At 35.8% G+C, this 6108-nt stretch overlaps 1 pseudogene; it reads right to left on the minus strand.

The window, feature by feature from the left end:
• Positions 1 to 2004: 2004 nt before the first annotated feature.
• Positions 2005 to 2943, minus strand: LOC142838659 (olfactory receptor 6C1-like; annotated as a pseudogene).
• Between the last annotated feature and the right edge of the window lie 3165 nt (positions 2944 to 6108).

Genomic DNA, 6108 nt, shown 5'->3' on the forward strand with positions numbered 1-6108 from the left:
CTCATACTGATTTCCATATTGACTGTATAGTTTTGCATTTTTGCAAGCAGTGGATAAATGTTTCCTTTAAAACATTTTATTCTTTGAAAATTTCGTAGTGTCATGATCATACATTCATGAGTTTCTAAATTTCATGGCTGCCGTTGGAAGAGATTTTTATTTGTATCTTTGGCTTCATTTGTAATATTTTTCTGTCCTCTTGTCTTCTAACTGGGATCTTATTAAGTCAGATGGTAGTTCTGGAAGATGTGGTTCTAAGTTCCTTTGCAGTGGTGGAAAACTTAAGGAATCCTCAGTGAAAACCTGGCATCCACATAGGCTGTTTTTTCCCTCCTGATTCATTCTACAATTTTCACTAGATCAGAGAAATTTCTTCAGCATTGTATGTACTAATTTGTATATTTCATGCAGCCTATAATAGCCACCATAGTGCATGATGATTATTAGCTATTTTATAGAAAATAGTTAAAAATATAAAAATATTATGATGAGTATATTTTTTCCTCAATACTTACAAAGACACTATCAGAATTCTTACAGTGAGAATTTATGAAAATCTTTTAAAAGGTATTTTCCATATTTATAAAACTACTTTTGAAATCCTTAAATATAGATCATGGTCTTCCACATGGTTTCTGGCAACAGCACAGACCAGAGACATCCACATGGCCTCTAGTATCAGCATGCGCCATCGACCACAGCATGGTCTTGGTGGTAGCACAGACCATGGACATAAGCCAGGGATATCAACATAGACTTCAGGCAAGAAAGACCTAGATGAACTTGGAAGTGAATTTAATCCAGATGCATTATGTGAAATTCCCAAATTATCAATAAAAATATGTTGGAAATAATGAAGTCCTTAAATACACTGGTTGACACCATGGCATATACTTATAATCTCAGGTATGTAGCAAGTTCTATGTAAACTTGAGCTAAATGAGAACTTGTCTCAAAAACAGCCAGGTATTACGGCTCAGGCCTTTAATCCCAGCGCTTGGAAGGAAGAGGCAGTTAGTTTGAGGCCAGCCTGGTTTATATAGCAAGTCCCAAGACAACCAGGGTTAGGTAGAGAGACCATGTATCAAAAGCCAAAAACCAAATCAAAACAACCTAATAAATACCCCATACTGGTTAGTTTTTATCAACTCAATATCGAGAAGAAGGAATCTCAACCAAGAAATTGCTGTATCACATTAGCCTGTGGGTATTTTGATGGTGCATATTCCTGATGACTAAGGGTAATATAGGGCCCACTTTAACCACAGGCAGTGCTGTCCTTGAGCCGTCAGCAGCAAGTTTCATCTTCATCCTTCCCGCCCTCTCCTTCCTGTTGTAATAAAGGCTGCTTGTTCATTTTCCGATTGCCCAGACTCCAGAAATAATCATACAGAAACCATATTATTTGCAGTATAGTTTGGCCAATAGCTTAAGTGTATTTCTGGCCAACTCATACCATAAACTAACCCATTTCTATTAGTCTATTTATCTCCATGTGGCTGTGGCTTACCAAGTAAAGTTCTGTCCAGAGACTGTCTCTGGTGGCTTTATGGCTTCTCTCTGACTCAGCCTTCCTTCTCCCAGCATTTAGTTTAGTTTTCCACACCTAGCTAAGTTCTGCCTTGCTGTAGGTCCAAAGTAGTTTCTTTATTAATCACAGCATAGAGAGGAAAATTCCCTCATCACCCTCCCTCCCTCCCTCCCTCCCTCCCTCCCTCCCTCCCTCCCTCCCTCTCTTCATCCCTCTCTTCTTTCTTTCTCTTTCTTTCATTCTTCTTTCTTTCTTTCTTTCTTTCTTTCTTTCTTTCTTTCTTTCTTTCTTTCTTTCTTTCCCTTCTCTCTCTCTCTCTCTCTCTTTCTCTCTCTCTCTCTCTCTCTCTCTCTCTCTCTCCTCTCTCTCTCCTCTCTCTGAGGGTCGTATTAATATAAGTAGGACACTGATATCTTTTATTTTATTATTTGAATTGGCCTTCAATGTGCCCCTGACTCACAGGCCACATCATTTCATGTACTTGTGAAAAACACCATCTTCTTTGCCATGTTCATAAAGGCTTGCTTGACTTGATGATTCCTCAGGCTATAAATGAAGGGGTTTAGCATGGGGGCTACTGAGGTATTTAACACAGCAACTCCCTTGGTCAACGATGCTCTATCTGATGCCGAGGGCTTAATGTACATAAAAATGCAGCTTCCATAAGAGATGGAGATGACAATCATGTGGGAAGAACATGTGGAAAAGGCCTTGGTCCTCTGACTAGCAGAAGGAATCTTCACAATGGTTCTGATGATATATGTGTAGGACAGAAATATTAACGTTAAGGTGAACATTAGGGTAAAAACTGCACAGGAAAACCCTATCTTCTCCAGGAATTTTGTATCTGAACAGGAAAGTTGTAGCAGAGGGAAATAATCACAAGTATAGTGATCAATGATATTGGACCCGCAGTAATCAAGCTGTATGACAAACAGGAGTAAAGGAAAGATGATTAGGAAAGAGACCAGCCAGCAGACAAAGACAAGCATTGTGCAGACTTTCTGACTCATGATGGTCAGGTAATGCAGGGGCTTGCAGATGGCAACATAACGATCATAGGACATGGCAGCCAGAAGGTAAAATTCAGTGACTCCCAAAAGGATGAAAAAAAATAACTGAACCATGCAGTTGTCGAAGGAAATGGTTTTATCTCCTGAGATTATGCTGCCCAAGAACTTGGGTATAGTGACGGTTGTGAAGGACACTTACAATATAGAGAAATTCCTGAGGAAGAAATACATGGGTGTCTGGAGCTGGGAATCCACCAGGGTGAGCGTGATGATGGTCAAGTTCCCTGTGATGCTGAGTGTGTAGGTGATGAAGAGAAAGACGAAGATCACAACCTGGATCTTAGGGTCATCTGATAACCCCAGAAGAATAAACTGTGTAGTTTCTGTATGGTTTCTCATTCTCCAGTTACTTCTTTTTTTGTTTTCTGCCAACTATAAAGGCAAAACCAGAAAAAAATATCAAGAATTGAGGATTAGTAAACTCTTGCGGTTCATTCAAAACAAGGGGCTGTCTTATTGTTGAATTAGTATGCTGTTTCCACCTGTAAGAGCAATTTAAGAGCCGGGCAGTAGTGGTGGTGCAAGCCTTTAATCCCAGCACTCAGCAGGTGGAGGCAGGCAGATCTTTTCCTGGTCTAAAAAAGCTAGTTTCAGGACAGGCTCCAAAGCTAAAGAATAACCCTGTCTTGAAAAACAACAACAACAACAACAAAAAAAAAAAAAACAGAAAAGAAAAAAGATCTATGTAAAACTATTCAATACTAATGATTCTTAAATTTTTTTGATCAGAGAAAAACTCATCTTCAAGATAGTTTGAAAAGCAGTTTTGTTTCAAACTATAATGCAATAGACTGTCATCTCAGTGAGAATGGAAATTATGACAAATACTCTACCAGCCTAGTCTAGAAGAGCTAGTTCCAGGAAAGGAACCAAAAGCTACAGAGAAACCCTGTCTCGAAAAATGCCCCCCCCAAACCCAAAAATAAACAAAAAAACAAAAACAAAAACAAAATACTCTGTTGAGGATGTGGAAAGAAAAGTACTCTAAAAAATTTTAGTAGTAATGCTGTCTTAGTACAACTAATATGAGAAGAGAATAGAGGTCCACAAGTAAGACCTCTAGATTTAATACGTAATCTGGTGGCCTCATTCTAAGATATATGTCCAATCAATGATATCAGAAAGAGGTTTTTGGGATGATCTTGCAGCTGAAATCCATCCAGGAAAGGTTAAGGTTACCTTGTATTGAATCTGAACCACTTACTAGTCTGAAAAACAGTTAACCCTCATTGCTCCACTTCATCTTCTTATAAATACCCAGTTTCTTCAATAGACAACTCTGAGTTAGAAGTGCTGATATATGTGAAACATTCGAAAATTATATATACACCTTAATGATTGTGACTATGTGTAGCACATTGCAATGACACCCAAATCACTGTTTTTGTTTTCACTCCTCTCTTTATTTCTCTGGCTTTAGAAGCAATATTTTCTGTTCACATACATAAAACCTTGTATTCATTTGCACAAATGAATATACTTCCTCTTAGACTATGCTACCATTTTCATCACCGTCCACATTACTTGGTGCATTTACAAAAGGACAAGTTTTTATTTTCAAAGCGAATTTAATGTGTTTTGTGTTTAGTACAATTTTACCTTAAAGGAAGGGTTTACCCAGTTAATACTGACTTTTATTTAATCACTTGTTGACCCCATTGTCTTCTTCATACTATACTGTGTAGCCTGTGTATTACTTAGGATTTTATCTTTGCATTATAAAGTGAGTTTTCTCAATTATTTACTTTATGAGATATGCGTAAGCACAAGTTCTAAATTTTTGAGGTTGAAAAATTATCAAATGAAATATATATAAGGAAATCTATAATATGCTTATATATTTAAATAAACTGTTAAATTTGACTTACTTTAGTAGTATTATTTTAGTGAATTATCTAAGTCTAATTTTCATAAAAATGATATTTAATTCATTAAACCTCTAGGTTGTATCATGAAATAGTCAAAATCTGATTGCAATCTCTAGCTGTAGCCACATACTAAGGACTCTATAAAATGGCACTACACATAAGATAATTACAAGTCACTCCATATATACGGCATACTTCATGTAAGTCTTTTGAATGAACTCTTGCGGAATAGCATATTTTAAATGTGAAATAAGTCCTTATTTAGACACTGTCCACGTGTGAGTCTTTAAGGTCTATTATGTCACTGGAAGAGCTGACTTTTGCATAATGGTTTTTATTGTTTGATTCCCCGTATTCTGGAGCTCTTGGTGAGTCCTACTAAACAGTGTGTTTTAGTCTTTACACATAAATTTTAATTATTTAAATCACAGAGTGTGAACACTGTTTGAGTATATTTAAAATAATCTTAATACTGAAATTTCTGATTTATTTATGATTTACTCTCCCTAAAACTATGAGTCACATGCTGACATTAGAAAAGACTAAGAAACTCACACTTGCCACTGTATGCCATAATCCTGGAATGTATCATTGTTGATGAATAAATGTACTTTTAGAATTAAAAATAAGTAAATGCACATTATTAGATTAGTAGCATTTTGGAAATGAAAAATCCATCTATGTATTTTAGTTTCTTTTAAAGTTGTATCTACTTTTCTTCTTATATGTACTTTGATTTTAACATTTTATGGGTAGAATGTAATTATTCATTTTCCCTTTATGGGTTAGAGCTGTGAAGGAATATGTGAAGGACTGTAAATAAATGTCTTAGTGGGTGTCTCTAAATGCCAGTCTCCTTCCCCATCAACATTTCTGTACCAGTCTTCAAAGGTCTGAAAACCAGGCTTAAGGAAACCACAGCATGACTTGTTTCAAGTAGGTGATCAAATATTTAGCTCTACAACTGTTTTAATGTATTTCTATGTGAAAACATTTATGAGAACTCAGTGGTTTATATTCATTTGTCACCTAAATGGCTGTGATATAAATTTTAAAAATTTGTAGATTCCCAAACCATTATAATGTTTTAAGGATGTATTTTACTTGAGAATAAAGATTATTTCTAAACTGTCAATCCATCTCTTTAAATTTCAAATGTTAAATGTGTTAAATTATTTATTTATTTTTTAAAGATCTATTTGTGTATGTTTGAACATATGCATGCATGTATTTAAGTGTTCTGTTTGCATGTATGCCTGCATTTCAAAGCGGGTATTAGATCCCATTATAGATGGTTGTGAGGTGCTATATGACTGCTGGGAATTGAATTCATGGTCTCTGGAAGAGCAGCAAGTGCTCTAAACTGCTGAGTCATCTCTCTAGCCCAGGGTTAGGTTATTAACATCTCATTTTCTTCCACCCATTTCATCTAATTTACTTCTTACTTGCCTTCTAAAGAATCTGAGGTGAATTCTTTGAACAATTCAAAATAAAAAATTGAGAATGTTAATATTCGTTCAGTATCATGATTATAATTCATCTTAGGGGTTCCATTTTGAGCATCTCCTCAAATTGTGACCTTCCCAAGTCTCTAAAGTAAAATAAATGACAACAATGACCTAAATAAACTAGGTAA

This window comes from Microtus pennsylvanicus, chromosome 20 (assembly GCF_037038515.1).
Source record: "Microtus pennsylvanicus isolate mMicPen1 chromosome 20, mMicPen1.hap1, whole genome shotgun sequence".
NCBI lineage: Eukaryota > Metazoa > Chordata > Mammalia > Rodentia > Cricetidae > Microtus > Microtus pennsylvanicus.